Source organism: Drosophila biarmipes, unplaced genomic scaffold, assembly GCF_025231255.1.
Source record: "Drosophila biarmipes strain raj3 unplaced genomic scaffold, RU_DBia_V1.1 ptg000019l, whole genome shotgun sequence".
NCBI classification, from domain to species: domain Eukaryota; kingdom Metazoa; phylum Arthropoda; class Insecta; order Diptera; family Drosophilidae; genus Drosophila; species Drosophila biarmipes.
In genome coordinates, this window is record NW_026114537.1 from 415,928 (window position 1) to 426,961 (window position 11,034).

Sequence of the window (11,034 nt, forward strand, 5' to 3'; positions counted from 1 at the left end):
TGGGGGAATAACAACACATATATTTCGTTTCGCATATGGCAGGACATGGAAACGTTATAACGATCACGTTTGATCAGCTGCATAACGCAGGTTTTGCTTTTCATTCTTCGCACAAGCTGTTCAGTGTAAGTCGTTTGCCTGCTTCGGAAGACAATTTGGTTGATCAAAGTAGAGGCGTAGCACAGCTTGGTACGCAACGATAATACTAAAATTACTGCATAAAACTAAATTAAAAATAATACTTTGTTACATTGTTTGTGCAAAACCGGTGGTAGATAGACGACTGCTGAGCGTCGCCGTGGTACAAGTGGTTGTAGTGAGCACCTTGTCGCTGGCACGGGGACAGTCTGTACGATAGGATGATCTCGTCCAGGCACGGATAGTTATTTGACTTGAGTTTGTGCTTGAGTTTTAAACTGACTTTATTGTTCCGTTGATTAGAGCTTAAGTACTATTGGCCCTAACGTTGATATAGTAGATATATTAGATATCTTGATGTCTTCGCTCTGTTGTGCTACCACTGAGCACCTGGTTGCTGTTCCCTGTAAGCAGTGTACCACTAAGCACCTGATCGCTGCTCTGTGTAAGCAGAGCACCGTGCTGTAAAAGATTCGTTGCTGGTACGTTGCCCCTCTACGACCCCGCCGTGTTGGGTACTGTGCATTTTGAGCATGGTTGCGAAAATACATAAAATACTAACTCTAAATATCTCGCGCGTCGGCATCGCACTTTGGGTGCATGGACAGTCATTTGGAGACGCCATTACTCGCCCTTTAACTCTAATTTCATCTTTCGTCGTTGGAGCACCCGCACAACCGGAGTCCCCGTACCCCAATCATCATCTTTTCGTAAATTGAGCCCACATCGGCTGCATCGTTTAGGTATTTTAAATGGATACATCGAAAAGGCGTTCGAGTTGCTACAACAATAAGAGGCAATTAATAATGAATTAGCATGAGAGAGGACTTAGAAGAACTATGTGTATCCGCCTTATTAATGCCAAATTTTAATCGATCTAACGGAGAAAGAAATTATTCTACCCTCACAAATAAAAATATTTAAAGTTGTTCAGGAAGTCAGCAAGAATACTACCACATATAAAACTCCCAAATTTCAACGGCAACTATGTTTAGTTCACAAAGACGAATCTCTATCAAATGTCGAAAAGTTGAATCACCTGTAATCCTGTTAAGAAAAGGAAGCCTTAGACATAGTAAAAGCTTACCAGATCACAGAATCATATTTCCCAAGGGCCCATGCGGGCTTGGTCAGAGCTTATAATAATTTGAGCCTAATATATGTTAAAAATATATCTGGCTTGTTTTGAATCCCTACAATGATACGCCATCCGCCACGAGGGACTTCAAGATCCCATCCCAGCGTAACTGGTATTTACAAATACCTTATTTACAGTTTTACCACGCTATACATTGACCTCCCAAGCATTCTCTAGCCAATTTTTGCCGTCTCCTTCTGACAATCAGGTAACCCACCAGTCACTAAGAATCGACCACGTCTTACTCGCAAGAAGAGAACTGTTAGAACTGTTTAGTTTAAACTCTATTTCTTAATGTAAAGATTGCTTAATGAAGGATATAAACAGTTAGCAGCTGAGGATGTTACGACTTGCAGAAAAGCTCCCAAGCTGGGTCAGTTTGGGAACAAGCTTACTTATAGTAAAACGGCATTAGCAGTACCCCAACATACCGAAGAACTTAAATCTAAATGTCACTTCTGCAAGTCAGATGAATATTTGTTTTTTTACTTCCCTATAAATGTCTCGGTTGAAGCTCGGTTCAAATTCGCAAAAGGCATGTGTGTTTGCATCAATTGTCTACATAGACCCCAATTAAAATTACGGAAATCGATAGGATATCTGAAATAAGTACATCACAGTTGTGTACCCCTGACCAAATGTTGAGTGATGAATCATTTTCAGATAACGTTTCAGATGAGCCAAAAATTGTAGTCCTTGTCTCGGTTCCTCGTGCAAAACAGCACGAAGGTGAGTAATATACGGTTCGCTTGTACGGTACGTTCCCAAAATTAAGTCTCCAAAACATTGTACCAAAAAAAATTTTCAGCTGATCCTAAGGCGTCAAATCCCTAAAACCCCTCTAAAAATTTATCCCCTAAGCCCATTCTTACAAATTTACTAAAATTCTTTTTGGGGGAATAACCACATATATATTTTGTTTCGCATATGGCAGGACATGGAAACGTTGTAACGATCACGTTTGATCAGCTGCATAACGCAGGTTTTGCTTTTCATTCTTCGCACAAGCTGTTCAGTGTAAGTCGTTTGCCTGCTTCGGAAGACAATTTGGTTGATCAAAGTAGAGCTTGGTACGCAACGATAATACTAAAATTACTGCATAAAACTAGATTAAAAATAATACTTTGTTACATTGTTTGTGCAAAACCGGTGGTAGATAGACGACTGCTGAGCGACGCCGTGGTACAAGTGGTTGTAGTGAGCACCTTGTCGCTGGCACGGGGACAGTCTGCACGATAGGATGATCTCGTCCAGGCACGGGTAGTTATGGGACTTGAGTTTGTGCTTAAGTTTTAAACTGACTTTATTGTTCCGTTGATTAGAGCTTAAGTACTATTGGCCCTAACGTTGATATAGTAGATATCTTCTATGTGTATTGTTTATGTTGAGCTAGGTTTTTTGTTGACCTTGTTTCCTCATTCTGACCGACTGACCGAGCATGCCGCTGTGCTGCTGTGCTGAGAGTACCCATCTGCTGCTGTGTCAGCAGTGCACCGTAATGTTAATGTCTTCGCTCTGTTGTGCTACCACTGAGCACCTAGTTGCTGTTCCCTGTAAGCAGTGTACCACTAAGCACCTGATCGCTGCTCTGTGTAAGCAGAGCACCGTGCTGTAAAAGATTCGTTGCTGGTACGTTGCCCCTCTACGACCCCGCCGTGTTGGGTACTGTGCATTTTGAGCATGGTTGCGAAAATAGATAAAATACTAACTCTAAATATCTCGCGCGTCGGCATCGCACTTTGGGTGCATGGACAGTCATTTGGAGACGCCATTACTCGCCCTTTAACTCTAATTTCATCTTTCGTCGTTGGAGCACCCGCACAACCGGAGTCCCCGTACCCCAATCATCATCTTTTCGTAAATTGAGCCCACATCGGCTGCATCGTTTAGGTATTTTAAATGGATACATCGAAAAGGCGTTCGAGTTGCTACAACAAAAAGAGGCAATTAATAATGAATTAGCATGAGAGAGGACTTAGAAGAACTATGTGTATCCGCCTTATTAATGCCAAATTTTAATCGGTCTAACGGAGAAAGAAATTATTCTACCCTCACAAATAAAAATATTTAAAGTTGTTCAGGAAGTCAGCAAGAATACTACCACATATAAAACTCCCAAATTTCAACGGCAACTATGTTAAGTTCACAAAGGCGAATCTCTATTAAATGTCGAAAAGTTGAATCACCTGTAATCCTGTTAAGAAAAGGAAGCCTTAGACATAGTAAAAGCTTACCAGATCACAGAATCATATTTCCCAAGGGCCCATGCAGGCTTGGTCAGAGCTTATAATAATTTGAGCCTAATATATTTTAAAAATATATCTGGCTTGTTTTGAATCCCTACAATGATACGCCATCCGCCACGAGGGATTTCAAGATCCCATCCCAGCGTAACTGGTATTTACAAATACCTTATTTCGTTGTCTCGTTTTGTACAAAACACCATCTTACAGTTTTACCACGCTATACATTGACCTCCCAAGCATTCTCTAGCCATTTTTTGCCGTCTCCTTCTGACAATCAGGTAACCCACCAGTCACTAAGAATCGACCACGTCTTACTCGCAAGAAGAGAACTGTTAGAACTGTTTAGTTTAAACTCTATTTCTTAATGTAAAGATTGCTTAATGAAGGATATAAACAGTTAGCAGCTGAGGATGTTACGACTTGCAGAAAAGCTCCCAAGCTGGGTCAGTTTGGGAACAAGCTTACTTATAGTAAAACGGCATTAGCAGTACCCCAACATACCGAAGAACTTAAATCTAAATGTCACTTCTGCAAGTCAGATGAATATTTGTTTTTTTACTTCCCTATAAATGTCTCGGTTGAAGCTCAGTTCAAATTCGCAAAAGGCATGTGTGTTTGCATCAATTGTCTACATAGACCCCAATTAAAATTACGGAAATCGATAGGATATCTGAATTAAGTACATCACAGTTGTGTACCCCTGACCAAATGTTGAGTGATGAATCATTTTCAGATAACGTTTCAGATGAGCCAAAAATTGTAGTCCTTGTCTCGGTTCCTCGTGCAAAACAGCACGAAGGTGAGTAATATACGGTTCGCTTGTACGGTACGTTCCCAAAATTAAGTCTCCAACACGCGCAATGTCGGCACATTGTACCAAAAAAAATTTTCAGTTGATCCTATGGCGTCAAATCCCTAAAACCCCTCTAAAAATTTATCCCCTAAGCCCATTCTTACAAATTTACTATAATTCTTTTTGGGGGAATAACCACATATATATTTTGTTTCGCATATGGCAGGACATGGAAACGTTGTAACGATCACGTTTGATCAGCTGCATAACGCAGGTTTTGCTTTTCATTCTTCGCACAAGCTGTTCAGTGTAAGTCGTTTGCCTGCTTCGGAAGACAATTTGGTTGATCAAAGTAGAGGCGTAGCACAGCTTGGTATGCAACGATAATACTAAAATTACTGCATAAAACTAGATTAAAAATAATACTTTGTTACATTGTTTGTGCAAAACCGGTGGTAGATAGACGACTGCTGAGCGACGCCGTGGTACAAGTGGTTGTAGTGAGCACCTTGTCGCTGGCACGGGGACAGTCTGCACGATAGGATGATATCGTCCAGGCACGGGTAGTTATGGGACTTGAGTTTGTGCTTAAGTTTTAAACTGACTTTATTGTTCCGTTGATTAGAGCTTAAGTACTATTGGCCCTAACGTTGATATAGTAGATATCTTCTATGTGTATTGTTTATGTTGAGCTAGGTTTTTTGTTGACCTTGTTTCCTCATTCTGACCGACTGACCGAGCATGCCGCTGTGCTGCTGTGCTGAGAGTACCCATCTGCTGCTGTGTCAGCAGTGCACCGTAATGTTAATGTCTTCGCTCTGTTGTGCTACCACTGAGCACCTAGTTGCTGTTCCCTGTAAGCAGTGTACCACTAAGCACCTGATCGCTGCTCTGTGTAAGCAGAGCACCGTGCTGTAAAAGATTCGTTGCTGGTACGTTGCCCCTCTACGACCCCGCCGTGTTGGGTACTGTGCATTTTGAGCATGGTTGCGAAAATACATAAAATACTAACTCTAAATATCTCGCGCGTCGGCATCGCACTTTGGGTGCATGGACAGTCATTTGGAGACGCCATTACCCGCCCTTTAACTCTAATTTCATCTTTCGTCGTTGGAGCACCCGCACAACCGGAGTCCCCGTACCCCAATCATCATCTTTTCGTAAATTGAGCCCACATCGGCTGCATTGTTTAGGTATTTTAAATGGATACATCGAAAAGGCGTTCGAGTTGCTACAACAATAAAAGGCAATTAATAATGAATTAGCATGAGAGAGGACTTAAAAGAACTATGTGTATCCGCCTTATTAATGCCAAATTTTAATCGGTCTAACGTAGAAAGAAATTATTCTACCCTCACAAATAAAAATATTTAAAGTTGTTCAGGAAGTCAGCAAGAATACTACCACATATAAAACTCCCAAATTTCAACGGCAACTATGTTAAGTTCACAAAGGCGAATCTCTATCAAATGTCGAAAAGTTGAATCACCTGTAATCCTGTTAAGAAAAGGAAGCCTTAGACATAGTAAAAGCTTACCAGATCACAGAATCATATTTCCCAAGGGCCCATGCGGGCTTGGTCAGAGCTTATAATAATTTGAGCCTAATATATTTTAAAAATATATCTGGTTTGTTTTGAATCCCTACAATGATACGCCATCCGCCACAAGGGATTTCAAGATCCTATCCTAGCGTAACTGGTATTTACAAATACCTTCTTTCGTTGTCTCGTTTTGTACAAAACACCATCTTACAGTTTTACCACGCTATACATTGACCTCCCAAGCATTCCCTAGCAAATTTTTGCCGTCTCCTTCTGACAATCAGGTAACCCATCAGTCACTAAGAATCGACCACGTCTTACTCGCACCGGCCCTTGCCCAGGTTCGAAGTCAGGCAGTAGACGATTTTGGGTCTTGACTGTTTAGAACTGTTTAGTTTAAACTCTATTTCGTAATATAAAGATTGCTTAATGAAGGATATAAACAGTTAGCAGCTGAGGAGTTTACGACTTGCAGAAGAGCTCCCAAGCTGGGTCAGTTTGGGAACAAGCTTACTTATAGCAAAACGGCATTAGCAGTACCCCAACATACCGAAGAACTTAAATCTAAATGTCACTTCTGCAAGTCAGATGAACATTTGTTTATTTACTTCCCTATAAATGTCTCGGTTGAAGCTCGGTTCAAATTCGCAAAAGGCATGTGTCTTTGCATCAATTGTCTACATAGACCCCAATTAAAATTACGGAAATCGATAGGATATCTGAATTAAGTACATCACAGTTGTGTACCCCTGACCAAATGTTGAGTGATCATATAACATTTCAGATGAGCCAAAAATTGTAGTCCTTGTCTCGGTTCCTCGTGCAAAACAGCACGAAGGTGAGTAATATACGGTTCGCTTGTACGGTACGTTCCCAAAATTAAGTCTCCAAAAACGCGCAATGTCGGCACATTGTACCAAATAAAATTTTCAGTTGATCCTATGGCGTCAAATCCCTAAAACCCCTCTACAAATTTATCCCCTAAGCCCATTCTTACAAATTTACTAAAATTCTTTTTCCTACGTAAAGGTTGGGGGAATAACAACACATATACAACGAAAATACATAAAATACTAACTCTAAATATCTCGCGCGTCGGCATCGCACTTTGGATGCATGGACAGTCGTTTGGAGACGCCATTACTCGCCCTTTAACTCTAATTTCATCTTTCGTCGTTGGAGCACCCGCACAACCGGAGTCCCCGTACCCCAATCATCATCTTTTCGTAAATTGAGCGCACATCGGCTGCATCGTTTAGGTATTTTAAATGGATACATTGAAAAGGCGTTCGAGTTGCTACAACAATAAGAGGCAATTAATAATGAATTAGCATGAGAGAGGACTTAGAAGAACTATGTGTATCCGCCAAATTTTCATCGGTCTAACGGAGAAAGAAATTATTCTACCCCCACAAAAAAAAGTATTTAAAGTTGTTCAGGAAGTCAGCAAGAATACTACCACATATAAAGCTCCCAAAACTCAACGGCAACTATGTTTAGTTCACAAAGACGAATCTCTATCAAATGTCGAAAAGTTGAATCACCTGTAATTCTGCTAAGAAAAGGAAGCCTTAGATATAGTAGAAGCTTACCAGATCACAGAATCATATTTCCCAATGGCCCATGCGGGCTTGGTCAGAGCTTATAATAATTTGAGCCTAATATATTTTAAAAATATATCTGGCTTGTTTTGAATCCCTACAATGATACGCCATCCGCCACGAGGGATTTCAAGATCCCATCCCAGCGTAACTGGTATTTACAAATACCTTCTTTCGTTGTCTCGTTTTGTACAAAACACCATCTTACAGTTTTACCACGCTATACATTGACCTCCCAAGCATTCCCTAGCAAATTTTTGCCGTCTCCTTCTGACAATCAGGTAACCCATCAGTCACTAAGAATCGACCACGTCTTACTCGCACCGGCCCTTGCCCAGGTTCGAAGTCAGGCAGTAGACGATTTTGGGTCTTGACTGTTTAGAACTGTTTAGTTTAAACTCTATTTCGTAATATAAAGATTGCTTAATGAAGGATATAAACAGTTAGCAGCTGAGGAGTTTACGACTTGCAGAAGAGCTCCCAAGCTGGGTCAGTTTGGGAACAAGCTTACTTATAGTAAAACGGCATTAGCAGTACCCCAACATACCGAAGAACTTAAATCTAAATGTCACTTCTGCAAGTCAGATGAACATTTGTTTATTTACTTCCCTATAAATGTCTCGGTTGAAGCTCGGTTCAAATTCGCAAAAGGCATGTGTCTTTGCATCAATTGTCTACATAGACCCCAATTAAAATTACGGAAATCGATAGGATATCTGAATTAAGTACATCACAGTTGTGTACCCCTGACCAAATGTTGAGTGATGAATCATTTTCATATAACATTTCAGATGAGCCAAAAATTGTAGTCCTTGTCTCGGTTCCTCGTGCAAAACAGCACGAAGGTGAGTAATATACGGTTCGCTTGTACGGTACGTTCCCAAAATTAAGTCTCCAAAAACGCGCAATGTCGGCACATTGTACCAAATAAAATTTTCAGTTGATCCTATGGCGTCAAATCCCTAAAACCCCTCTACAAATTTATCCCCTAAGCCCATTCTTACAAATTTACTAAAATTCTTTTTCCTACGTAAAGGTTGGGGGAATAACAACACATATACAACGAAAATACATAAAATACTAACTCTAAATATCTCGCGCGTAGGCATCGCACTTTGGATGCATGGACAGTCGTTTGGAGACGCCATTACTCGCCCCTTAACTCTAATTTCATCTTTCGTCGTTGGAGCACCCGCACAACCGGAGTCCCCGTACCCCAATCATCATCTTTTCGTAAATTGAGCGCACATCGGCTGCATCGTTTAGGTATTTTAAATGGATACATCGAAAAGGCGTTCGAGTTGCTACAACAATAAGAGGCAATTAATAATGAATTAGTATGAGAGAGGACTTAGAAGAACTATGTGTATTCGCCTTATTAATGCCAAATTTTAATCGGTCTAACGGAGAAAGAAATTATTCTACCCTCACAAATAAAAATATTTAAAGTTGTTCAGGAAGTCAGCAAGAATACTACCACATATAAAACTCCCAAATTTCAACGGCAACTATGTTAAGTTCACAAAGGCGAATCTCTATCAAATGTCGAAAAGTTGAATCACCTGTAATCCTGTTAAGAAAAGGAAGCCTTAGACATAGTAAAAGCTTACCAGATCACAGAATCATATTTCCCAAGGGCCCATGCGGGCTTGGTCAGAGCTTATAATAATTTGAGCCTAATATATTTTAAAAATATATCTGGCTTGTTTTGAATCCCTACAATGATACGCCATCCGCCACGAGGGATTTCAAGATCCCATCCCAGCGTAACTGGTATTTACAAATACCTTATTTCGTTGTCTCGTTTTGTACAAAACACCATCTTACAGTTTTACCACGCTATACATTGACCTCCCAAGCATTCTCTAGCCATTTTTTGCCGTCTCCTTCTGACAATCAGGTAACCCACCAGTCACTAAGAATCGACCACGTCTTACTCGCAAGAAGAGAACTGTTAGAACTGTTTAGTTTAAACTCTATTTCTTAATGTAAAGATTGCTTAATGAAGGATATAAACAGTTAGCAGCTGAGGATGTTACGACTTGCAGAAAAGCTCCCAAGCTGGGTCAGTTTGGGAACAAGCTTACTTATAGTAAAACGGCATTAGCAGTACCCCAACATACCGAAGAACTTAAATCTAAATGTCACTTCTGCAAGTCAGATGAATATTTGTTTTTTTACTTCCCTATAAATGTCTCGGTTGAAGCTCGGTTCAAATTCGCAAAAGGCATGTGTGTTTGCATCAATTGTCTACATAGACCCCAATTAAAATTACGGAAATCGATAGGATATCTGAATTAAGTACATCACAGTTGTGTACCCCTGACCAAATGTTGAGTGATGAATCATTTTCAGATAACGTTTCAGATGAGCCAAAAATTGTAGTCCTTGTCTCGGTTCCTCGTGCAAAACAGCACGAAGGTGAGTAATATACGGTTCGCTTGTACGGTACGTTCCCAAAATTAAGTCTCCAACACGCGCAATGTCGGCACATTGTACCAAATAAAATTTTCAGTTGATCCTATGGCGTCAAATCCCTAAAACCCCTCTAAAAATTTATCCCCTAAGCCCATTCTTACAAATTTACTATAATTCTTTTTGGGGGAATAACCACATATATATTTTGTTTCGCATATGGCAGGACATGGAAACGTTGTAACGATCACGTTTGATCAGCTGCATAACGCAGGTTTTGCTTTTCATTCTTCGCACAAGCTGTTCAGTGTAAGTCGTTTGCCTGCTTCGGAAGACAATTTGGTTGATCAAAGTAGAGGCGTAGCACAGCTTGGTACGCAACGATAATACTAAAATTACTGCATAAAACTAGATTAAAAATAATACTTTGTTACATTGTTTGTGCAAAACCGGTGGTAGATAGACGACTGCTGAGCGACGCCGTGGTACAAGTGGTTGTAGTGAGCACCTTGTCGCTGGCACGGGGACAGTCTGCACGATAGGATGATCTCGTCCAGGCACGGGTAGTTATGGGACTTGAGTTTGTGCTTAAGTTTTAAACTGTCTTTATTGTTCCGTTGATTAGAGCTTAAGTACTATTGGCCCTAACGTTGATATAGTAGATATCTTCTATGTGTATTGTTTATGTTGAGCTAGGTTTTTTGTTGACCTTGTTTCCTCATTCTGACCGACTGACCGAGCATGCCGCTGTGCTGCTGTGCTGAGAGTACCCATCTGCTGCTGTGTCAGCAGTGCACCGTAATGTTAATGTCTTCGCTCTGTTGTGCTACCACTGAGCACCTAGTTGCTGTTCCCTGTAAGCAGTGTACCACTAAGCACCTGATCTCTGCTCTGTGTAAGCAGAGCACCGTGCTGTAAAAGATTCGTTGCTGGTACGTTGCCCCTCTACGACCCCGCCGTGTTGGGTACTGTGCATTTTGAGCATGGTTGCGAAAATACATAAAATACTAACTCTAAATATCTCGCGCGTCGGGATCGCACTTTGGGTGCATGGACAGTCATTTGGAGACGCCATTACCCGCCCTTTAACTCTAATTTCATCTTTCGTCGTTGGAGCACCCGCACAACCGGAGTCCCCGTACCCCAATCATCATCTTTTC